Source organism: Protopterus annectens, chromosome 5.part0 (assembly GCF_019279795.1).
Source record: "Protopterus annectens isolate FY-2018-M chromosome 5.part0, PAN1.0, whole genome shotgun sequence".
NCBI lineage: Eukaryota > Metazoa > Chordata > Ceratodontiformes > Protopteridae > Protopterus > Protopterus annectens.
In genome coordinates this window covers 238,675,537-238,703,255 of record NC_056735.1, presented here as the reverse complement: position 1 = coordinate 238,703,255, position 27,719 = coordinate 238,675,537, and positions in this window count along the sequence as shown.

The window sequence follows — 27,719 nt, the reverse complement described above, 5'->3', positions numbered from 1 at the left end:
TCACAGATGTTTCCTTTCAGACTTCTGTTAATGGATAAAATAAGTCTCGAAAGTAAAGTACCAGCAGAAAAGGAAAAAAACAGAATCTAAAGTGCATGACTAAAATAGTATATAAGAACTGTAAATCAAATGATGTTAGAGGTATTTGGTAGGAACTCAGGTTCCGAGTTAACTGGAGAATAGAAACCCATAAAGCAATAATCCATATCAGTTGTGATGGAAAAACTTTGCACATTAAATTTGTAAACTACAGTCATATGTCTTATTTGTTATAAAAAATAACATATTTAATAGTAACTGTGCATATAGTGAAATGGTTTTGTGCTGCAATATATATTTCTTTATCAGTGTGCAATTTGGTGCTTTAAGCAGACTACAGATGCAGTAATGCAAAACTCTGTGTCTCTGATTCAGTAGTAAACAGCCAGCAAGAAAATGTTGTGTCTTAAGAAGACTTTGGTTCCAGTCCAGTCCAGCAAGTACAGCACAGCAGCACCTACATAAATTAAAATTTTCAATGGTGACCCTAGCCTGTATCCGAACACAGGGAGAGTGGTGCTGCCTTGTATAAGGTCATTCTTATAAAAGCACAGTAACTAACATTTATGTTGAGTACTTCAGTTTTCTACAGTTGCTATAATTTGCAAAAGTACAGTTTCTCAGATGTCTGAATCCAGAGTGAGACTGCAGTGCAGGAAAGTGACAGTGCTATAAATTCTCCAAGAAAGGTAAAGGAGCAAATTACTAGATTGAAACTGTGAGTTTTGTTTTACCAACTTCACAAGTGACTACAGAGACTTTTCAACCATCTACAGTAAATTGGCCTGGCCATCTGCCTCCCTGTTTACTGGTAAGGAACAGAATACAGTGTTGGGATACACAGCATATTAGCAAATGTAAAACTTTATTAGGACAAGTTGATAGTAAGGCATTATGCAAATGGATTACAATATTTGACTGGTATCTGAAACAAAACCATGTTTGGTATGACAAATGTTTATTGTGTAAATCATATGAAACTGCTTTCTGTGTATAATGTCATAAAAATACAGTGCATGACATTATTCAAAGGCTAGCCTGTACAGACAAACATTTTAATGGTAAAGAACCAGAAAAAGTTAATATGCTTACATTATATTCAGATGTTGAACAGTTATGCCCTGTCACCACATGTAAAAGGTTTATTTCAGATTTACAACAGCAGTCAAATCAGTTACTGACAGAACCTCTGGTACATTTTGTTACAAAAAATGTAAAAAAAACCTTCTAAAAGACAGACAAAATGAGCTCAGGAAGTTTAGACATGTTATACAAACATTTTTTTCAAAACTGCATAGGAGTTTTAGATTCAGCAGAACAGGTTACTGAAAAATATTAGGCAGACCGTGCAGCATTACAGGAAACTCTTGAGCAACAGTTACAGGATAAAGAAAATAAATTAGTTGAACTGACAGAGACTGACTTCCTGTACACATCAGCTGAGCTTAAAAAAATTGCAAAAGAGTAGGAAACTACAGCTGATCTGTCCAAAAAAGGCATATTTTACAATATGTTTATGTTCTGAAAATGGTTAAGTATACATGGCAGGATCTGATATATGGACAAATCATTTTCAAATGTTTTAAAACTTTCATTCAGTTAAAGAAAGTCATTTATCATTACTACAGTAAAGTAGAGCATATGACTGCCATTCTCATAGCATAATCAAAAGGTAAACAAAACAGTTCTAGTGCATAAAAATCAAATGAGAGTAGTTAATAACAGTAAAGATCTGAAGTCACAAGACTGACATGCATGTATTTTCTTTTCATCTAAAGTACATCTGTTAAAATGCACAAAAGCAAAAGGCAGACAACAGCAAATGTAAATAATGTAAATATAAAAATGTTAGTTAAGCCAATATTTATTTTTATTACATTTTTTTATAATTGTATAGAATCACCAGACCAAACAGTTAAAGCTCTGATAGACAATTAAAAAAAAATTAAATCACAGATGGTACTCATAGGTTCAAACATAGGTACTAGGCTATTAGCCCTAGGGCCTATATAAGCCTAGCCAAAAAGATACCCTGGCTTTCGCCATCCAAGAAAATTAGTTTCCTGTACTCCTGTCAAGCAAAACCACAGAAGTAATCCCAGGGTGAATTTCCTATCTCCCATCCAATTATCAAGATTTTTCTTGAAGAGTGCTAATGAGGAGCTTTGTTTGATATAGATAGGTAGTTTGTTCCAGAGTATGGGAAGTCTCTGGGACAAGAATCTGTCCCTCCAGCATGTTCTGTTTATTGTGGTGACAAGGTTTAGGTCCCTAGAGCATGTAGCTTGGAGGGATTGGGAGTTCTTTAAGTGGAGCATGTCCAACAGCTCTGGATTTGACATAGCTTTGAATGTTAGGCAGAGATAACCTCTGAGTAGGCAATATGCGATGGAGTAAAGCTGGAGATTTTTGAGATGGTCTGCGTAGGGCAGATGTTTGTGGCCAGTAATCCTCTTTGTGGTGTATTTCTGTGGCCCTTCTAGTTTTTGTAGATATCTTGTGAGGTACATACCAAAAGGGGTGTTGTACTCTATAATGGGTCTAATGAGTGATGAGTAGAGGGGAACAATGACCTCTTTTTTCCTGGATGAGAAACCTTTTGTGATGAGGTGTGTCACACAGAAGGATTTCCTGACTACTGTGGCGATGTGATTATCAAAGGAGAGACTACTGTCCACCTGTGTCCCAAGGTCTCTTAGCACACTTTCCATGTTAAGTAGACTACTGCCTATGTGGTAGTTCATGGGTACAGAGTTTTTACCAAAAGAGATGACAATGCACTTTTTGGCATTGAGCATGAGGCCATGGCTTTGACACCAGGCATCTGTCTCAGTGAGGCCCATTTGTAGGATGTCTACATCATTAGTAGTTTAGATTATGGCTCCTAATTTGCAGTCATCTACAAACTTCATTTGCCAAAGCCCTTCTGTGTTAGCCTGTACTTCTGAGAAGTAGATGCCAAACAGGAGAAGACCCAGGACTGAACCCTGTGATACTTTACTTGTCACTGGTCTGAAGTAGGTTTTGGAGTCTGCTACTTTCACAGTGTGGGTTCTGTCAGTGAGCCAGTTGGCAACCCATTTTATGACATAGGAATGTATACCTAGTTTAGTAAGTTTATCTATAATTCCAGAGTGGGGGATAGTGTTGAAAGCCTAGGCGAGATCTAGATAGGATGTGTGAACCACCTTACCGTGATCTACAGCTTTGTTGACCACTACAAAGAAGTCTATCAGGTTTAGGAGACATGATCTGCCTTTTACAAACCCAAACTGGGTGGGGTCCAGAGTTTGGAGATTACCAATGTCATTGTTTATAAGTTCCATGATGATACGTTCCATAGTCTTGCAGACCAGGCTCATCAGGCTAATGAGGTGGTAGTTCCCAGGATCTGTGGTGGCTCCCCATTTGTGGAGTGGGATAACTGTCACTGTGCACCATTCAGTGGGCACAAAGCCTGAGATGAGGCTATAATTGAACATGGTACTTAGGTGGGGTGCCAGTTCATTCTGTAGTTTGTGTATAACGCAGCCTGGGATGTTGTCAGGTCCCATGGATGCTGTGCTCCTGGCTTTGTAGTGTGGTTTTTACCTGTGCAGCCATGATTATAGGAACTTTGCATTCTTCCAGTATAGAGATGGGCCCTTTAGGGGGTGGGAGGGGGGTAAAGTTAGCACTGAACCTATCTGCCAGGATGTTGGCAATATCAGTTGGTTCTGTATATTTAGTGCCATTGTGCTGTAACTCAGAGCAGACCTGAGTGTTGCCATTGACACAGCTATAGAATGCTTTGTGGTTGTCTTTAGAATCAGTGGCAATTTTGTTTTTGTAACTAGCTTTGGTGGATTTTATGAGGCTCTCAGCTTTTTACTGAGGCTGACCAGGGAGTTCCTCCAATCAGGAGATGTTACTCTTTTTTGCAACTGTTTCTTTCTTCTGTTGTAGAGTTTGTTTATGGCAGGGGACCACCAGATTGGCTTCCTTTTTTTGGAGGATAGCATCTTGCTTCTGTTAGGGATTGCACAATCCATGCATTTGTGTAAGTGCTTATAAAGTGCATTTGTGTAGGATTCAGCAATCATACCTCTATTGTCCATCTGCATGGGTGCCGTGAAGTTTGCCACTTCTGTCTTAAGAAGTTTGAAGTTGACTTTGGAGAAATATTTTACGGTGGTTTCCCTAATGGAGGGTGGGTCGGGATGTGGATGTCTAGGGTGATTAGCTTGTGGTCAGATATGACCAATGCGGAATTGATTTCTGGAGTGGAACACTGGTTGCCCATGTTGGTAATGACCAGGTCTAGGATATTGCTGCCCCTGGTGGGGGTGTGGATATGTTGATCCAAGGCATTGGAATTAATGAATTCCTGAAAATGTTGAGCAAACGAGTTGGTACATGAGTAGTTTTCCCAGTTAATGGTGGGATAGTTGAAATTGCCCATTATTAGAGTGTTAGTCAAGCAGTCCTGCAATTACATAAAAAATACTGAAATCCAAGTTAAAAAGTCTGTAAGCTAATTGTAAAATATTGTCTATGTATGTACTATAAATGCATAGTTATGCAAATCACAAATACTTAGAATTGTAATAAGTATTTTATAACTGCATTCTACTATCAAGCTGCAAGTGTATTAACAGGTGATTAAAAAAAATGCTAAAATAGTTAATTATGGTCAGCAGAGTCTAAAATGTGAGCTCAGACCTTCCTAGGCTGGATGAATAGTTACAGGAAATGTTGGGCAGATAAGGTAAAAAACAAGACTGATTCCCATACAAGTGGCTTAAAGCAAATAAACAATACTGCAATACTAGAGGGGGAAGGGTACTTTATCAGTTTTATACTGACTGTATAAGCAGTACTGCAGAAGGGTCTAAAACAGAGCTACAGGAAGAAAAAACATCTCATTCCTCTTGACAATACTCTTTAGGGGGAGGGGAAAACAGGTATTAGTGCATTAGAGACACTGGTAAACAGATTAAACCTGACAGGCCAAAATATTCTACAAGTTGCTAACAGCTATTATGCTAGTTATTATTGTATTGCTTAGTATTAAAATTGTATTTACAACCTGTTAAACTGTAAAGCTATACAAGGGAGAGAGTAACGATATGTAAAAAATTAGCAAAACTGGTCATTATTTTTTAATATGTTTTGGCAAGACAATGTTGGTATGCAAAAAGAATAAATGTTTCTGATTGTTGGGTATGTAGTTTAATACCATGCCTCTGGTGCCAATTCCACTAGATATTTCTAAAGAGACATACAATTTTGTTTGATGTTAATGTTACTAAATTAGTAGATTGGACTAATTGTACTTTGTAGTCTTTGTATGTGCAGATGCCGAAAAAATCAGTATAAAATGTCTAATACTAGATTTTAATGCATGAGTAGCAAACAGTCTGTGTAGATATATACTGTAAGAACACATTGTACAGTAACAAGTTCAAAAATAGTTTGCCAAGTTGTCATTTTATCATTAATTGCAATTGTATCACTGGTTTTTGGACCACCATTTTATCTGTACCAGTACTGGTTACCCCAATTAGAGAAACTTTATATTAAAGTATTGTACTCATACATCTAATGGACTAATATGTAAATAGCATTCTTCAGTGTATAAACAATGTTTTTTTTTTAATCCTCAAATATTAAAAGCCTAGTTCACTACTTTAAAATGTCCACTTCACTGTCAACTAAACTGTATGGGCAGTTCATAAATATGACCAAAATGTTATGGTTAAAATGACATTAAAACAGTTTATTTTTAGCACTAAATAACATTTGCAGTAGCAGATAGTTCTTGACTCTTATAGATAGTCGGTCTCTAATTTTTTGGTATAAAATGATTAATAAAAATAAATAGTTAATTCAACAGCTGCAAAGAGTCCATGAAAGAGTACCGAGTCATAAATTAAGTTCTGTAAAACCTATAGTAGACACAGTTCATAACTGGGAAAATATTTTCACAAAATGGTCTGGAAAAGAAAAAGTTATTAGATACATTCAATTCTGGTAGTAATAGTTGATATTGTATTAACTATGTAAAATTGCATCTTGACTTGTATCAATAAAAGACTAAAGGTCTTGTTTTCTAATGTGTTTTCTGTATAATCTGACAAAAGATATATATTAATATAAACTGTTTTAAAAATAAACAGAGGGAATTATTAGAGTGTGTTCAACAGTGAATAAAATATTGAAATTAATTATGTTATAAATATGCTGAAAGATAAAGTATAGAATAAAAAATGTGCTTGAATATATATATATATATATATATATATATATATATATATATATATATATATATATATATATATATATATATATATATATTAAGACAGAGAGAGAGATTAGAAATGTAAAATGGGCATCCATACTATATGTATAACAGACAGGCTTCTTCACAGCATCAGCAAAAGTATCCTAAAAATAAATGAATGCACACTTTTTTTTAAATAAACGCAGTGATATGTGATCTTTTACAAAGCTGTTTCCTCAGAAAACATGTTCTTCCACAGTATCAGTTCCTCAAAAATATGTTTTCTCAATATCACCAGCAGAGCAGTTTGACATATTCTCACAGATGTTTCCTTTCAGACTTCTGTTAATGAATAAAACAAGTCTGGAAAGTAAAGTATCAGCAGAAAAGGAAAAAACAGAATCTAAAGTACATGACTAAAATAGTATATAAGAACTGTAAATCAAATTATGTTAGAGGTATTTGGTAGGAGCTCAGGTTTCGAGGTAACTGGAGAATGGAAAGCCATAAAGCAATCGTCCATATTAGTTGTGAAGGAAAAACTTTGCACATTAAATTTGTAAACTACAGTCGTATGTCTGGTTAGTTATAAAAATATATATAATAAGATAATAAGATATTTAATATTAACTGTGCTTATAGTGAAATAGTATTTTTCTGCAATATATATTTCTTTATCAGTGTGCAATTTGGTGCTTTAAACAGACTACAGATGCAGTAATGCAAAACTCTGTGTCTCTGATTCAGTAGTAAACAGCCAGCAAGAAGACTTTGTGTCGTAAGAAGACTTTGGCTCAAGTTCAGTCCAGCAGGTACAGCACAGCACAGCAGCACCCAAATAAATTAAAATTTTCACCCTGATCAAGGCACCTAACTCTCTAATCATTTTTAGCCCTGGGACCTCTTCAAGTTGTTACAGACAATACCACAGTCGTGGTAATTCAACAAGCAAGGGGGGAAACTTGTTGTAGCCCCCTTGCAAACTAGCTATGCTAGCTTATGATATAGCTTCACAGCACAGTTTCACTCTACAGTCATCTTAGATTCTGTCAGAGCAAAGCTGTGAGGCAAACAAGGTGAGTAGGACAAGAGCAGACCCTCACAAAAGGAAACTAGATTGGGGGGGGTTCAAAGATTTGATCCATCTGTAGGGAGTTCCTCAAGTAGACCTATTTGGCTCCTCTCTGAACAATTAGATGGCAGGATTTTTCTCCAGGACTCCATGCAAAAAGGCCTGGAAGATAGATACCTTTTCTTTGCCTTGGACAGGAATGTTACTTTATGCTTTTTTACCCTTTGCACTGATATCCAGGGTACTTCTGAAAATTCAGGAGAATTCCCCAAAAATCATTATGTTAACTCACTTCTGGCCAAGGCAGCAGTGGTTCTCCCTTTTGGAAATGGCCAGGGGAGATTACCAAAAGCTTCTTCAGAGACTGGATCTTCTCACACAAGAACAATGGTGTTTGATACACCTTGATGCCAATCAATTTCAGTTGACTGCCTGGATGACAGGGTCTTAATTCCCTTTAGGCATCTGTTTATTGAGGATGTGCAACAGGTATTAATGAGACAAGAAAGTTTGCTACTAGAAAATCATAAATTAGTAAATGGAAATGGTTTACTAGTTGGTGCCAAAAACATAACCAGTACCCGTTAAGGTCTAGTTTTTCTCTGGTTTTACAATATTTGTGAGATATAACTCAATACGAGTATATGAAATGGCAAAGAATATAATTCATGTTATATAAGAAAATGTTCTAATGTTTTATGAATGACCCTTTGGCCATTATCAAGGATTTAACTCGTTGGGGCATAGAACAAACAAGTTCACAGCAATGTTCAGTCATAGAATCATTGCACCCTCAAGCTGAAATGAGTTCTTCAATAAGTTGCTGCTTGTTTGTTATGGTCTTTTTCTTCATGTCTGACTTCAAAATAGCCTACAAGTTCTCTACTGGATTCATATCTGTGCTGTTATCGGGCCATGGTAACATTTCAATACCATGGACCTCAAGGAAACTTGTCACTAGTCGACCTTTGTGACATAGGGCACCATGGTGCATGAAGATGAAGTCCCTTGTCCCAATAAATCCCTTCTTCTTTGCCCAGTCACACAGCTGAGAGAGCAGGCATTGCTATAGTATGGCTCTATACTGTTCCTGCTTCATGTTTCCCTGAAAAATGTAGAGATGACCTGCTCAGAAGACACTCATAATGCATCATCACTTGAGTGGGGTGCTTGACGTGCTGAACGATACAATTGTCCCTCATCTGCTCTACAGATTGCCATCTGTTATATTGTACTTACTGATCCAAACACTGTATTATGCTCTCATCACTGAAAAAAAAAAACAATTCCCAATCTTCTTCTGACCAGTTTTGCTGCACCCAGAGCAGTATTTTTGCTTTCATCTGGTTGGACAATTTCTGTTTTTTCAGAGGTCTGTAGGCTCGAAGCCCAGTGTCCATTGAACAGTTCCAGAACTCACTGTATCACCCTGTTGTTCCAGCATCACCTGCAGCTGTCTACTGGATGCCTTGCAATTCTTAAGGTATTCTCTGATCAGATACGAATCATCCTGAGGAGTTGTGGACCTTCTGCACCCACATCTTCCAGAACATCTGGGCAATAACCCTTCACTGGTATTCATTTTCTTCTGAATTTGGTTGATAGATGGCTGACTAACTCTAACCTTCTTGGTCATTTCTGATCTAGGAATACCATCTTTGAACAGAATCTCAAATTTTGCATGCTTTTGTGGCATTAAGTCTGCCAGTTTACCCATTTTTAAGACTAGGGAGCCATATCATTATGGCGTTATTTCTGTTTAAATAGATGAGCAGCATGTAGTAATTTTATTCTAGACAGCTTTTTCTGAAAGAATTAGCAAACTGAAATGATTTTCTGAATTTCTGAAAAAGTCAGACTGAAAATCACTAAAGAGACTAAGAAATTTCCATTATTTGTCGATATTTCTATTCATTTGGGCAACACTGTAGAAGGCCTCCAAAAAACTGTTGGCCCCTCCCCAGAATCTTAATTTTATCTTACAGAAGCAAACACTTGCTCCAATAGAACCAGCTGACTTGAGGCTCTTAACATGGAAAACAGATTTACTGATTGCTCTGACCTCTACAAGAATGGTATCTGAGTTGCAAGTGATTTTTCATTTTCCACAGGGACAGGATTTCTTTGAGAACTAATCCTTCTTTTATGTCTAAAGTGGTATCTAAGTCTATTTTAAGCCAAACTATCCATCTCCTCGTTTTCCTTCCTGAATCTAAAAATGAGTGAAAAAGGCTACTCTATACCTTGGATGTCCACAGTGAACTCAGGTACTATCTTGACAGAACAAAATCTTTCAGATCTTTGGTTCAATTGTTCATTTCTTGCTAATGTAAAAAGAAAGGCCGACCTGTATCAAATCAGACTATTTCCACATGGCTGTGTAAGCTATTACCTTTTGTTATACTGACTACAACAAAACTATTCAAGGCAGGGTGGAGGCCCACTCTACAAAGGACTTGGTTTAATCTACGGCTTTTTGGAAAGGGTTTGATTCTAGAAGCATTCTAGAAGCTGCACCCTTGGTCCTCTGTACATACATTTAAAATGAACTATAAGCTTCATTCCTTTACTAAGTTTAGATCAGGCTTTAACTAAGACCATTCTCCAGGGGCTCCTGGACTTTTCTCCTTCTTCCTCCCAAATGTAGTAAACTACGATGATCTAGCCACATATCTAAGGCTACTGCAGCAGTGATCCATATGATAAACATAGTACAGTTGTGTAAGTAAAGTTACCATAACAGTAGATGTTTATATAGTCACTGTTGCAATAGCTGTTCTATTCCTCTGTCGCCCTTGTTTTATGGTTTTTTGTTTATGCCAGGGTGTGGACATTTATTTTTTGTTGTTCCTAGCACTGCCTTTTCTGGATTCAGAGTCCTTCTTTCTGTTGGCATGAAAGCTCTGAAGGGCTTGGTGCCCAACCCTCTCTTTTTATTCAGCTCAGCTTGAGCTAACTGATGGTTTGGGGATGTGGAAGTGACACTGAAGCTTTGGAAGCTGTCTGGCTGTTATATAACCCATATAGCTAAGGCTACTGCAGCAGTGATCATTCAGACATGTACTGTTATGGTAAGTTCAACTTACACAACTGCACTCTCTTCATCATATCTCACTTGAAACATGGATGAAGTACTACAGAAATTAGTTACCTTGGGATTTGCAAAGTTCACATGGACATATTTTACAACAATAATCATTATCTTATAAATTAGATTGTCATGACATCACAAATTTCATATTAAGCACTAGTACAATGTTCTTATCTTAATTCTTTAGAACCATATATAGAAAGGCAACTGAAATGTTGGTATGCCTTTAATAAGAAAATGTTGGCACATTTTACTTGGCTTTCATAAATTACACATTATTTTCAAGAATTTATTCTGCTTTATGTTTAGGTTCTTTTGGAAAACAGAATACAAAATCTGTATACACCTAAATAATCTATAGCTGGCCCATGATACCTGAGCACACGGGGCAAGCATTCTCCTGTCAGGAACTGATTAAAAATAAATGCTTCTAGCTTTTCTGGTTAGCGGCTGAGTTAGGTCAGAAGTTTAGGTCAAAACAGGAAACAAAAGTTTATTAGAAACATTGTTTCTTTTTGTTTGATGGCACTGACCCTGAAAGGGTAACTATTTTTGCTGTCTGCAGTAACACTGCCTTAGGAACTTCTGCATATATGTATGTGTGTGTGTGTGTGTGTGTGTGTGTGTGTGTGTGTGTGTGTGTGTGTGTGTGTGTGTGTGTAGATAGGAAGATACAAAACTTGCTTTATATAAATTACTGTGCTATATCCTTTTTTCTAAGGTGAAAAAGATGACAATACATTATCATGCATACTTATCTTTTCATTTGGATTTATTGTGGTGTAACTTTCCTTTTGCTTGTTTTACTGTAGTGAATATAAACTGTTGCACTTAAGTAAACATACTACATATGTTTAAGTAAACTAGCTTTCTCTCCTTGAGAATATCCAAACAAATGCAGTATCTTTCTGATTCTCCAGAATTAATGGCATTCTGGGATGCATTTTCATCATTTTTTTTCTAACAAAACTACTTCAGCACATGAGATTCAAATTATGAGATATATATGCACTGGTCACCAAGGTGGCCACCAGTAAATAAATAAATAAATAGATGCATCTCTAGATATATTATGCAATATTATAACTGAGATTTAAATGTAGTTTTGTATGTTCTGTAGTATGATGGAACTATTAATTATTTCAGAGTAACTGAAACAAGGTCATCATTCCTGGCTAGCTTAGTGTTTAGGTGTGGTTTTATATTATTTTTGTAGGACTTTGTTAGGTTGCATGTCAGTCTGAATTCAAAGATCATGTTAGTGGTACTGAAGACAGCTGAGCTATTATAATATCCTGCTGAACCAGTTCTGCACTATAAAGACTTCAATCAATCAGTCATTCAACCAGTCAATCAATTGTTCAAGCAATATGTCACTGTTTCATCTTTTAAGTGCCTTCCATAAACAAAGGTGCCTTAACTCAGTATCTACGGTACTGATTGTGCTGTTTACTGCTTCATGCATCTAGCTCTGGTTGTGTGGGTTGCCTTATCTAATACAAGGCCACAATAATTGAAAGACAGACCACACAAAGCACTTTTTGTTTCTATGTTGTCTACTACAAAATTTGCAGTATTTGGTGTCATGATTAAACAGCTTTAATGTTAGCTAAACATTTTAATGGTAAAAATATGTGAAAAAGCTGCCTTAATTTTTCAGATGAAAAGATTTTTGTCACATTTAAATTTTCTTTTACTATGGGCTTCAGTAAGTTTTACCTGAGCAGTTTAAATCCTACCTGAAACATCAGGCCAAATACAAATGCATTGGATCAGTAATCTAAGGCCTTTATTGCTATCTACATTCCCCTAACAACTCATCCTACTCCATTTACTGCAAATTTTCATTAACCACTTTATCTGTTGACAAACATTTCCCTAATGCTTGACAGTACTGCTACATGCAGACTTTGTACTATGCACATCGTCTAATTGTGGATTGTCCATTCATAATATTGTATTTTATTTGTTTTCATAGTTAAACTATTTTAATTTACTGTAACTAGGTCAGGACTGAAAATGTACCCTGGTAGACAGTTCACTTATCTATAACTGTGAAAATAAATACATTACTATCCAGCCTGCCAACTGACAGCAGACTTTAAAAAATAGTTATGCACAAAATAATAGGTAGTTATTAAAACAAATATCATATAACAACAAGCAATGTTGTTGTTGTGTCTTTCAGCTTTTCCCAGTTAGGGGTCGCCATAGCGGAACTCCTGTCCGCTAATGATTGGCAGTAGATTTTTACGTGCCAAGTTGCCAGCCCTGATGCACAACGTTCAACGAAGGTATGCCCATTCATGCATGTCTCCACACAGAAAACACTCTAGCTGAGAATTGAACAGGACAACGTCTTACTGTGAGGCGACAACGCTACCACAGCACCACCACCACACATAACAACAAGCAATGATTTGATAAAAAATAAATAAACAAAAGTCAATAATAGCAATTTTCATTCAAGCCTTTCTTAAAGGCAGAAGTCTTTGCATGTTTTCTGTAAGATAAAGGGCTCGAAATGTTCAAAATCAAGCCAGAGAATTCAACAAACAGGTCTAAGTGACTAAAAAAGCCTGTCTGCAAATTTTAAATTGGATCTGGAAATCCAAATCAGCTACTGCCTGTTTATTTAAGTTAGTATAAAGGAATAAAGGAAACACACACACACACACACACACACACACACACACACACACACACACACACACACACACACACACACACATATATATATATATATATTTATATACAGTGGATAAAAAGTGTACACACCCCTATTAAAATGCCAGGTTTTTGTGATATATAAAAAATGAGACAACAATTAATAATTTCAAAACTTTTCCCATCTTTAATGTGACCTATAATCTGTACAATTCATTTGAAAAACAAACAAATATGTTAGGGCAAAAAATATAAAAAATAAAAACACTACAATATGTTGGTTGCATAAGTGTGCACACCCTTAAACTAATACTTTGTTGAAGCATCTTTTAACTCAATTACAGCATTCTGTCTTCTTGGGTGCACACCTGCCATCAATTAAAGAGACTCTAATTAACCCCAAATAAAGTTCAGCTGTCCTAGTCAGATTTTCCTGAGATTTACTCAGTTGACTGCTACAGCAAAAGCCATGGTTTGCAGAGAGCTTACAAAGCATCAAAGGGATCACATTGTTGAAAGGTATTAGTCAGGAGAAGGGTACAAAAAATTTCCACAGCATTGGATATACCATGGAACACAGTGAAGAGAGTCATCAAAAAGTGGAGAAAACATGGGACAACAGTGATATTGCAAAGAACTGGACGTCCCTCCAAAACTGATGAAAAGACAAGACGAAAACTGGTCAGGGAGGCTGCCAAGAGATCTACAGCAACACTGAAGGAGCTGCAGGAATTTCTGGCAAGTACTAGTTGTGTAATACATGTGATAATAATCTCCTGTATTTTCCATATGTCTGGACAATGGGGTAGGGTTGCAAGAAGGAAGCCTTTTCTTACACAGAAAAAGATCCAGGCCTGGCTAAACTTTGCAAAACAATACATCTGCAAAACAATACATCATGTCTCCCAAAAGCATGTGGGAAAATGTGTTACAGTCTGATGAGACCAAGGTTGAACTTTTTGGCCACAATTCCAAAAGGTACCTTTGGTGCATAAACAACACTTTGCATTACCAAAAGAACACCATCCCCACAGGGAAGCATGGTGGTGGCAATATCATACTTTGGAGTTGCTTTTCTTCAACTGGAACTGGGGCTTTAGTCAAGGTGGAGGGAATTATGAACAGTTCCAAATACCAGTCACTTTTGGCCCAAAACCTTCAGGTGTCTGCTAAAAAGCTGAAGATGAAGAAGAATTTCACCTTTCAATACCACAATAACCACAAACATACATCCAAATCAACAAAATAATTGCTTCACCAGAAGAAAATTAAAGTTTTGGAATGGCCCAGCCAGAACCCAGACCTAAATCCAATAGAAAATCTGTGGGGTGACCTGAAGATGGCTGTGCGCAAGAAATGCCCTTGCAATCTGACAGATTTGGAGGACTTTTGCAAGGAAGAGTGGGCAAATATTGCCAAGTCAAGATGTGCCATGCTGATAGACTCCTACCCAAGAAGACAGAATGCTGTAATTAAATCAAAATGTGCTTCAACAAAGTATTAGTTTAAGGGTGTGCACCCACAACAAAGTATTAGTTTAAGGGTGTGCACACTTATACAACCAGTGTATTGTACGTTTTTTATTTTTTATATTTTTCCCATAACTGATTTGTTTGTTTTTTCAAATTAATTGTACAGGTAATAGGTCACATTAAAGGTGGGAAAAGTTTTGAAACAAGTTATTGTGGTCTCATTTTTTTAAATCACAAAAACCTGGCATTTTAACAGGGGTGTGTACACTTTTTATATCCACTGTGTGTGTGTGTGTGTGTGTGTGTGTGTGTGTGTGTGTGTGTGTGTGTGTGTGTGTGTGTGTGTGTGTGTGTGAGTGTGTGTGTGTGTGTGTTTGTGTGTATATGTAAAGATAGGTATAGACACAGATAATCTGCATGCGTGCATGCATATATATATATATATATATATATATATATATATGTATGTGTGTGTGTGTGTGTGTGTGTGTGTGTGTGTGTGTGTGTGTGTCTGCATGTGTGCATATGTGTATGTACGTGTATGTATGGGTGCATGTGTGTATATGCATGTGTGTGGGCATGTAGGCATGTATGTGTGGACAACTTCAAATTATCTGGTGTTAGACCAAAACCCGGTAGGCAAAACAGGTGGTAGAGAACAGCTGATACAGACTCAATTGTATGAATGGAAGTCTGTTGGGCCATTTTAAAATGTAGTATTTATTATCTACATCAAATAAAAAACTAGCACTCAGGCACAGATGCTTTCCAATTTTTAATTATATATACAAGCAACTGCCCCATTTTAAATAGAATGAAAACACACTGACTGATAGAGTAAGAAACAATCTATGATGAATACAAATCCTTAAGGGACCATGCTTAAAATAAACATTTCAAATTCATTTCATTATTAAGTCCATGTGGATACACCATTTAAGAAATAAATAAAATTGAATGTCAACATTTAATAAAATGTTTTTGATTATTCTACTACAAATGAGTACCTGAATGTTTATAAAGAATATTTTTTACAGAAGCTAAACTTGAATAGCTCAACTACATCAAAAACTGTATTAAAATAGACTATAAATTAAATGTTAATAAGTCAACCCTTTTACCTTTGAGAGCTATGAAAAGTGCAATTTACTTTTCTCTAGTTTTAATATAAATCATTCACTTAACTGCTTACAGAGTAAATTAAACCTGATACTTGTGCTGTCATAGAAGTTAATCTCAGCCAAACCATATTGAGATAAAAGTTGACCTCAACATCATAGCAAATATAAATTTAGTAGGCCTGCTTGAGTCTCCACTTTTACAATGAAATTCGGCCAGTGCATCTTACAGATGCCCATATGCTAGTATCTCTCAACACATATGTTCATTGCCACTTGCTCAAAACAGGAAGTGATCAAAATCCTACTAGCTTGATCTGCAGTTTCTATGTAGTCATCCCAACAACTGGCCCTGTAAAATTATATAACCCTGTCAGAACCAAAACTCAAACCCTAAAACTCCTATGTCGTTCACAGTCTTCAGTCCTTCACACTAAACCTCCACTCCCTCAGTCATGGGAATTTCTCAGTCTCAAAGAGAAATGGTGGGCTTAAAATACCACATCTGTAACTTTTTATACAGTTACAAGATTAATGAAACTTTACTATTTCTGATTACTTCACCACAGGATCATGCAACATCATCTTTGGATAGCTCTGCAGGTTCATAGGTTCATGTTTGTAAAAGGCTATTGATCTCCAGAGTCATTGTAAGCCTGTCCTCAAGTTCACTGGATGCCTATATGGTGGGGAGTATGTTAGTAAGGAGGTAACTAAGGGGAGCTCAGTCACCTAGGCAGCGACACATTTCCCAGTGGTACATCTGATTGGGGGCAATTGGCTGAAGTGACATTCATCTGCAGAAAAATATGGTTGCTGCAAATTTCTTGTGAGCAAAGTGCATGGGGGCAGAAAATGCATGTTGTGCTCAGTGTACAGTACATGCTTATATAACTAAAACATGTAGAAGTATGGTACAGCATGGAGGAAGTCCCATTTATCCTCCAGTATGCATTTTAGATAATGCTTCCTAGAGTCTGTGAAGAGGGTAGTGGTGCACACATACCAGTTGTGTGTTGTATTTTTACTGCCGCTAATATACCCACACTGGCCAGCCTGCTGCTGATGCCTGTCATACTGCCTGCTGTCTTATGTTGTCTTGGGGACCATGGACATTATTTTCCTCTTGTGCATTTAGATACTGAAGTTGCGGACATAGCGCAGCATTCTTTTCTTTGCCCAAAGGGAATTCACAACAGCTGAATGTCGTTTCAGCCATCTGTTCCCAACCAAATGTACCACAGGGAAAAGTCTTACTGCCTAGGTGCCTGAACCCATTTCTGAGAGTTTGTCAACAATTCTTGAGTGGGGTATTGTTAAGTGGTGTGCAACATTCTTTCCTCATTCATGGCCTTGGTGACCATCCCAAAGAATTCTATCAGGCTGAGTAGTTAAGACTTTCTCTTGACAAAGCCAAACTGGGATGGGTGCAGTGCATGTACGTTGCTACTGTCTTTGCTGATCATTCCATGGCTTTGCATATTAGACTTGTCAGACTGCTAGGTATTCAATTCCTGGGGTTGGTTATTCCTTGTGGAGTGGGATGGCTGCTGTGGCCCTCCATTCACTTGGTGCATCACCTGTTTCGAGACTGCAGTTGAAAAGTGCCTCAAGCAGTCCTGCTAGGTCATGCTTCAAGCTATTTAGCAACTGACCAGAGATACTGTCAGGGGCCACTGAAGCATTGTTTTTCACCTTAGTGAGCTGTGCAGGACATGCTCCCTGTTGATAGCTGGAGAAGATATGCTAGAAGTGATTACACTGGGGTGGGAGGTGAATTTAGAGCTAAGTTTATCAGCTAGTTAGAAGTGATTACACCTGGGGGAGTGGGAGGTGAATTTAGAGCTAAGTTTATCAGCTAGCTAGAAGTGATTACACTGGGGGGAGTGGGAGGTGAATTCAGAGCTAAGTTTATCAGCTAGTTAGAAGTGATTACACCGGGGGGGGGGGGAGTGGGAGGTGAATTCAGAGCTATGTTTATCAGCTAGTTAGAAGTGATTACACCGGGGGGCAGTGGAAGGTGATTTTAGTGCTAAGTTTATCATCTAGTTAGAAGTGATTACACAGGGGGGAGTGGGAGGTGAATTTAGAGCTAAGTTTATCAGCTAGTTAGAAGTGATTGCACAGGGGGGAGTGGGAGGTGAATTTAGAGCTAAGTTTATCAGCTAGTTAGAAGTGATTACACTGGGGGGAGTGGAAGGTGAATTCAGAGCTAAGTTTATCAGCTTGTTAGAAGTGATTACACCGGGGGGAGTGGGAGGTGAATTTAGAGCTAAGTTTATCAGCTAGTTAGAAGTGATTACACCAGGGGGGGAGTGGGAGATGAATTTAGAGCTAAGTTTATCAGCTAGTTAGAAGTGATTACACCGGAGGGAGTGGGAGGTGAATTTAGAGCTACATTTATCAGCTAAAGGAGTTGCTATGTCATCCTGACCAGTGAAGGTTGTATCATTTACCATCAGTTCTTCACCCTGCTTTGCCCTCCCTTTGAGGTTCCTGACATAGCAGAAGAAGACCTTGTGATTGTCCTTAGCCTGAGAGACTATCCTGACCTCATAAGTTGACTTATTGGATGTTATTAGACCTCTTAGTTTCTTGTTTACTTGAATCAGAGGGATGTTGTCTCTGTGACAGTTGCTCTTTCTGATTTTGGCTATGACTTTTTTCTTTTGTTACATACCCGGTTAACATTAGGATTCCACCAATGAGATTTGTTTTTGGTGTTAGATTTGGGTTTGTTTTTGGTGTTAGATCTGGGTTTGTTTCTGTTAGGTACAGCAGTCTCAATGCAGCCATTTAAGTTTGTACAGATTTCTTTGAACAATTCTGCATAGGCAGCTGTGCTCTTGGGGTTTGAGCGAGCCTTGAATTTTGGCAAACTGTTGCTCAACAGGATGTAGTTTGCTTTAGAATAGTTCTAACTTACAATTAGATCTTTCGTTAATAAAATAGGTATCTATGAAAACTCTTTTTATAACTAAATATTCATATATCCTCCCTAACCTTCCATCATTCATTTAAATATTAATTTTCAGTTACACAACATTCTGAATGAAATCAGTCTGTTGAAGAATTCTTTATAATGCTTACTTGACTCCATATAAATTTGCAGTAGTGGTTAAGCCTGTCTTCCCAAATTGTAACATATGTGGAGATAGCTCTATTTCAGATAAGTGCTTAATATCTTAAATGTTGTAACTTTACCCAACTCATTTCACTTTTAATAATCTGGAAGCATGTTTTACTACTAAACTTATAGAATATTGTAAACGATGTAACTTTCTCCTGTAAAATGCTAGCACAATTTCATAAAATAAGCACTATCTTATCTCATGGAAGTACTCATAGAAACTTCTTCAAGTAGTTACTGGATTCCCTGACCTGCGGTGTAATCTATGTAGAATGTGATGTTATGAAAGTTGACTTTTTGCACTGTAATCATAAAAGAATATATGTGATATGACCTGCAAAGCCATATTTTATCACCTCTTTCGACATAACTATGACTCTCTGTATGTGCTGCAAACTAAAAATGTCTTTTAATTAAGCTCTGGGCAATATTCCAGTTTTGCTTGTCAATAGTAATATTATTAGTCTACACAAGGGAACTACGTTTGTGAGTCATGTTTTGTGATGGCAATGCTGTCCATTTACCTCATAGGTACTTATTCAGACTTCAGCTTAATGTCATATATTTATTTGCGCTGTTTTATGTTAAAAAAATAAAACATGATTGTGGTTAATGAAATAAGGCAACATAATTAAAAATAAAAATGAAAAATTATTTAAAAATTATTTTTGCAGGGGCAAGTATTACCATTGTTCCACATCCCCTTATGTGAAAAATCTAGTTTTATTGTCATACATTTATGGATTAAAGGCAAACTCTGTGTGCATTGAAAGTCTGTTGCACTCCATTGTTACCAACTGTGATCTTTAAATACTTGAAATAGTCCTGCCTTGAGAATACTCAGAACTTTTAAGTGCAGGTCATACAGGAGGGAGGTGGGTTATGCTGTTCTGTTGCTTTGGACTGCCCTCCTATAGACATAGTACTATCTGTCTATCTATATCTATATACATATACATTATATGTATATATATATATATATATATATATATATATATATATATATATATATATATATATTTACATATATATATATATATGTATATATTTACATATATATATATATATATATATATGGATCACCTTTAAAATCCTGAAAGCTCAAAATCCTGAATCTCAAAATCCTGAACACAAAATCCTGAAAGCTCAAAATCCTGAAAACTCATAATCCTGAATCTCATAATACTGAAAAACATACAGGACACCAACACAGACTATATTGCAGCTACACTACACTGCACATACACTACTATCTATCCACTTACCCTAACCCAGACCCTAACCCTAAGGTCTGTCACTATACACTCACCTCACCTGTGCCTAACCCTAACTCACTTAACCCGCCCCTAACCCCAAATTCTGTCACTATCGCACAATCACCTCACCGCACCCTAACCCTAACTCACTTAACCCACCCCTAACCCTAACATCCATCGCACTCACCTCACCTGTGCCTAACCCTAACTCACTTAACCGCCTAACCCCAAATTCTGTCACTATCGCACAATCACCTCACCCACCCTAACCCTAACTCACTTAACCGCCCTAACCTAACATCCATCACAATCGCACTTACCTGACCTGCTCCCTACCCGAATGTCCGCACAATCACACATCAGTGTTGGTGTCCTGTATGTTTTCAGTATTATGAGATTCAGGATTATGAGTTTTCAGGATTTTGAGCTTTCAGGATTTTGTGTTCAGGATTTTGAGATTCAGGATTTTGAGCTTTCAGGATTTTAAAGGTGACCCATATATATATATATATATATATATATATATATATATATATATATATATATATATGTATATTTATATATGTATATGGTTGTAATCCAAAAGATCAAACAGTCATATGAGCAAATGCGTTTTAGTGGTGTGAAAAGAATGAATGCTCATTCTCTCTGTAAATCTTGATGGCAGCTTTTTGTATGAGATGGCAGTGGGGTGGGGTAAAGAAATTTGCTCTTATTCTGCTGTTGTGTGATCTCGGAGTTAGTATACATAATTATCATGGGGTCTGGGCAGCACAGCCCCTCATGTCTGGGGTGGGGGGGGCATGTACCCCTGCAAAAATATTTCTTTTATTCTGTACAGTGTTCAATCATTTAAGATTCATTCTAAAATTATCACTCTTTTTTATTTACTCTTTTAACTGTTTGATGTTTTATGAGACATATATATATATATATATATATATATATATATATATATATATATATATATATATATATATATATAAATATATTCATGAGGACACTTCACAATGCCAAAATCCGGAAAGATCGAATTTCATATGGCAGAGACCATATGGTCAAACTTTTGGAATCCCAATATTATGAATGAAGATCTGCATACAGCTCAGAATGGAAGATTTTCCTTTTCCTCCCTGTAGTGCGATCTTGGAGTTGCAATATTTAAGTAGCAGGAGTGCAGGGGGGTTGCCCCGCTGCAGAAACATTTGAATTGCTTTTTTTTTTTTTTTTTTGAGATTTGTTTCAGAATTCCAGTACTCTGAAATATCGATCTCGATCATATGTCTATGACTGTGGTAACTTAAATGTTAACACCACCCAGTACTGTCTAATACTGAGGATCTCTCCTGTGGAAATGAAGGCTAAGTGCACAATAGATTTGGTTTCAAGTTACTAAATTACTGCTGTTTCATTGTCATTAAGAAAAGTTACAGGAAAGTGCTACTCTGCACTGAATGTAAATGCGGCTAAACTCTGTCAATATCTATAAATCATTCTCTTTCTCTGAAAAGCATCAGTGACTTTAGGCATGGCTACATTCCTTTCCATGTCACCGCCATGCTCCTGAGAGATGCATGCAGACTGCATGCGTCCATCAGGCTATGGACATATAGCTCTCAGGCAAGCTACTGATACATTCATCATTGCTTCACAAACTGGACATAGATGAGGGAAAGTTCCCAAGTCAAATAGTATTTAAAACTGAAACATCATGCAAAATAATGTTGACCTGAAAAAGCACATGCAATCATTTTGTTGGCGGGAGGGGCAGGGGAGAGCCATCTGCACTCCCAAATCCCATAATTCATCTTTCCAAGGAAAAGCCTGGCAGTCACACACTAGTGGTTGCACAAATGCGTGTCAGTCACTGGTGTTTCTCAGGATTTTCTGACCTTGTTTGGCATTTATCCCATGAATGGAAATGTAAAAATGAACCACTACTTGGTGGACAAGGGCACCATACAACCAATGGTGGACATGTGTCCACTTCATCTTCAGCCCATGTTTGGCTTTGTATATATTAGATACAGGGATCTTTCAGTGACCCACAGCTGACAAACTGGGATTATCTCAGACATCTGCTTCTAGAATACTACACCAATTTCTCCTTGCAATATTTCAGCATGTGGTGGAGCATATGTGGTCCCTACATAACCCAGCAGAGTAAAGTAACACCATGCAGACTTCTATGCCATAGCCTATTTTCCTGAAGTACTGGGAGCCACAGACTGTACCCACATCAAAATAAAGGCCCTGAGGAAGGAGGTATATGAACCAGAAAGGGTAGTATTTCATCAACTACCAAGGGGTCTGCAATGCACAGGATATCATGTGCAATGTACCCAGGTAGTTTCCATGACTCACATGTGATCTGTACCAATGATCTATGATGGATGACTTACCACAAGAGCATCTAGAGGAGGAATGACCGATATGCATTTGAAACTTCATTATCCAATAAGAAATCCCCATAACTCTGCAGATCAATCTTACAACCATGCCCATTTGCAAACCAGAAACATCACTGAGCATGTATTTGAGCTGCCAAAGTCACAATTTGCTAACTGGATACCTCTGATGGTGCCCTGTAATATGACTCTACAACCTTTGCCAAAATACTTACCTTGCGTGCTATGTTACATAATATCATACTTAGAAAACGATTACAGTAGAATTGCCCGATGTAGGGAACATCCTTTTCACCACCACATGCATTGGAAGCTGAGAAAGGCAAGGAGTCAGAGGAAGAGCCAGATCCAGAAGACAGCCTTGCCAGGTAGAAGTGGGCACAATATGTCATGGCACTAGCTAAGTCAATGCATGCCCGATATCATTAATGCATAAATATATAAAAGCTAAAAAGATACAGACAGTAAAAGTGACACATATCAAAATAGCAGACCATGCTTACTCATGCAAAGACTGGCCTTTCTGTGCTTCTGACATAGGCAGCCCAGGGCAGAATCTTAAAGAGATAGGGCAGTCTTATCATAATTTCCACAAGTGGCAGAGGAACACGTGATTCATATGTGTAGTGCTAAGGAGATACATGATTAATAATGATGTACACCTACAGACAACAGATTGTGCTGACCCATAAGTAGGATTGCCACATAATGTTGATATTATGTAGATTTCTTCTGGTGGGCATGATGTCTATGCAAATAAGTTCTCAAATCATTACCATTTCTGAACTGCAGCATGTGGGCAATGAGCAGTCCATGTAAACATAGTGCTGATGTCTACATGAAGCCATGCACATGCCTGAGCAAAAGGGGGGAAGACCAGCTGAAAGGTATTGAGTAATAGGCTCATGTCTTCAGGTTCACTGTATTAGGACTAGTGTTAAACCAGTTTGCTGTTAAAGAGCCTTGTTGTAAAGCCTATACATTGCAAAGGTCTGTCACACATTGTAGTGCTGCAAATATTTGATTTATCTTATAGCTATGTTACATATTACTAATCCATCAAAATCACATGGATAAAAGCATATTGTCCAATATGAAGAACTAAGTGACAATCTGATGTGTAGGTATATGTAAGGCATTAGTAGAGTGGTCAACATACTGACCACTTGTTCAATGATTATTGGGAGGGGGTGGTCTTCCAAAGTCTTGATATAACAGGTTGTCAGCAATGGCTATTCTAGCCATAACCATATGAATAATCAGAGAAAGTTTTAGTTGGTAATAACCCTAATAGCCTTAGTAGAAAAAACAGGGACTGAGATTTTCCACATTGCACAGCTTACAGTACAGTTTGCCAGAGGGATAATGGTGTGAGCTGTACTTCCTGTGGTACAGGGTTTCATTCCTCAGCCCTCATTTACCTGCTGTGTTGACACTGAGGAAGTCCCTTAATTAGATATTGCTCCTGGATCACTCCCCCCAAAAAAAAAAAACAGACTGTGTGTTCAATGGACCTGCCTGATTAATAATAGTAATAATAATAATAATAATAATAATAATAATAATAATAATAATAATAATAACACTATTGCTGTTATTATTGTTGTTTTGTCATTTTTGTTAATATTATTAATATTATTATTGTTTTGTCATTGCTATTATCATCATTATCATTATTATTATTATTATTATTATTATTATTATTATTGTTATTATTATTATTATTATTATTATTATTATTATTATTATTATTACAGTGGCACTGGATTCATGGGATTTACATGAGTGTAATGGTGTTATTATCTATTCCTCCATCATGCAACCATCTGCTTTCACCCCCTTTACCCCTATGACATATTCTCCCATTTCCAACATTTAATCTTGTCAAAAATATATAACCATGAGATACACATGGCCACACATGGCTTATACGACCAATTTTTGTATAATTGCATTTTTTTTCATTATCCAATGAGCAATGCTGGCACTGAGCAGCACTGTTGGTCATTGATGGGCAAAGGGTAATGATAGTACTCATCATAAGGCAAAAGTGATTACAATTCCTACTCAAGCTCTAAGCCTTTGCCATTGGCCATAAACCAGAGCTTAGTGTTCTTGAATGGCAGTAAATAAATATGACATTAAAAAGAGCACAGAGGTAATGTAGGATGATTATGCTGTATGTAGCAGCTGCAATGGCTCAATGTACTGATGAAGTGATAACTCCATTTACAGGAAGTGCACTGCATGCAGGCTTTAGATCCACTGAGGGTGGGTTGCTGTTGTACAAAACTATATCCCTGTCTCTTCTTCTAACCTTAACATGCAGTTCACTAAAAAAAAAAATTCTATAAAACTATAGTCTATAACAAGGAACATCTTTTGATGGCATTTCATCTGAGACCTTCAGTTACATATATTTGTCATGCTCTGTTAGATAGACTGACTGAGTTTTGCATGTTTGATTCTTGTCACAAGCATTTATTTATTATTGATTTTCATTGTTCTGATAACATGAAATGTGTGTTATTGACATATGTCCAATGAAAGATATGAGGCATGTTTAGCTAACATGCTGCTTAGCAACATTTAACATGTTGCTAGGTGACATTAGGACAATATACAGATACTCAATGGACTGAGACATTTAAGTAACAAACGATATTTAGTGTTGAAATGCTGCAGGATGCTTGGCAAAGAGCAGCAATGCTAGACATCGATGGGTAATGATAAATGACAGCTCTTATGTTATGACAAGAAGTGAACCAAAATCCAGTGGCCATGCCAATAATTTGTTGACCACTGAACAAACATCCCTTGGCCGTGCCAATAATTTGTTGCTCATCACCCAAGTGAGCTTAAACTTGCAGTGGGAAAGAAAGCCATAATGATAACACCACATTATTTACCTATTTATAATTTAAACACTAACACATGCCATGACTTGTACTCCAAATGTGTTCAAAGTAATGTAAAGTGATTATGTTCATTGTAGCAGGCTCCATGGCTCAATGTGCTAATGATATGAAATCTTCACTTCAGTGCACTACACGCATGGCTCGGACCCACTGAGGGTGGGATAACTTTGTATAATATTATTTGCAAGCTTTATGTTTCACCAATACGGTGATCATCTCTTCATGCAAATTTGCCCGACTACTTCCATGGCATACTTGAGTAAAGCTGTGTTTTTTACACTGTGACTGAGTTATGCATGGCTTTGAATCCTGTCATCTGAACTACTATTACAATCATTTTCATTTCTGGGGTAACCTGAAATGTGTATTATAGACACCTATCCTGTGAAAGATATGTGGCATGTGTAAATAATACTCTAATTAGTGACATTTTCCATGCTGCTAGGTAACAAAAAGCACAGCACACACATATACAAGGGAGTGACAGATTAAAACAGAAAACGTTTATGCTCCACAAGTGGTGCATGACACATAACAGACATACATTGCTAGGAATAAATGACATTTACCATGTCATGAAAAATGAAGAGAAATACTGTGGCCATGCTATTGATTTAGGGACCTTCTCTCAAGAGATCTTGAAGTCGAAGCACAACACACAAGAAGGCTTAATGAAATAAATAATTATATAAGCACAGGTTTACATAATCATTTACACAATAAATAATGATATAAGCACAGGTTTGCATAATCACTTGCACAATAAATAGTGATATAAGCACATGTTTACATAATCATTTACAGAATACAAAATGATATAAGCACAGGTTTACATCATCCTTTACACAATAAATGATATAAGCACAGGTTTAACTCATCCTTTACACAATAAATAATGATATAAGCACAGGTTTACATCATCCTTTACACAATAAATAATGATATAAGCACAGGCTTACATCATCCTTTACACAATAAATAATGATATAAGCACAGGTTTACATCATCCTTTACACAATAAATAATGATATAAGCACATACTTACATCATCCTTTACACAATAAATAATGATATAAGCACAGGTTTACATCATCCTTTACACAATAAATAATGATATAAGCACAGGTTTACATCATCCTTTACACAATAAATAATGATATAAGCACAGGTTTACATCATCCTTTACACAAAAAATAATGATATAAGCTCAGGTATACATAATCCTTTACATAAAAAATAATGATATAAGTTCAGGTTTACATAATTCTTTACATAAGAAATAGTGATATAAGGACAGGTTTACATAATGCTTTACACAAGAAATATGATATAAGCACAGGTGTACATAATCCTTTACACAAGAAATAATGCTATAGGCACAGCTTTACATAATCCTTTACACAATGAATAATGATATAAGCACAGGTTTACATAATCCTTTACACAAGAAATAATGATATAAGCACAGGTGTACATAATCCTTTACACAAGAAATAATGATACAAGCACAGATTTACATAATCCTTTACACAAGAAATAATAATACAAGCACAGGTTTACATAATCCTTTACACAAGAAATAATGATACAAGCACAGGTTTACATAATCCTTTACACAAGAAATAATGATACAAGCACAGGTTTACATAATCCCTTACACAAGGAATAATGATATAAGCAAAGCTTTACATAATCCTTTACACAATGAATAATGATATAAGCACAGGTTTACATAATCCTTTACACAAGAAATAATGATATAAGCACAGGTTTACATAATCCTTTACACAATAAATAATGATATAAGCACAGGTTTACATAATCCTTCACACAATAAATAATGATATAAGCACAGAATTACATAATCCTTTACACAAGAAATAATGATATAAGCACAGGTTTACATACCCCTTTACACAATAAATAATGATATAAGCACAGGTTTACATAACCCTTTACACAATAAATTATGATATAAGCACAGGTTTACATAACCCTTTACACAATAAATTATGATATAAGCACAGGTTTGCTAAACCTTTTACACGATAAACTATGATATAAGCAGAGGTTTACATAATCCTTTCCACAAGAAATAATGATATAAGCACAGCTTTACATAATCCTTTACACAATGAATAATGATATAAGCACAGGTTTACATATTCCTTTACACAAGAAATAATGATATAAGCACAGGTGTACATAATCCTTTACACAAGAAATAATGATATAAGCACAGGTGTACATAATCCTTTACACAAGAAATAATGATATAAGCACATG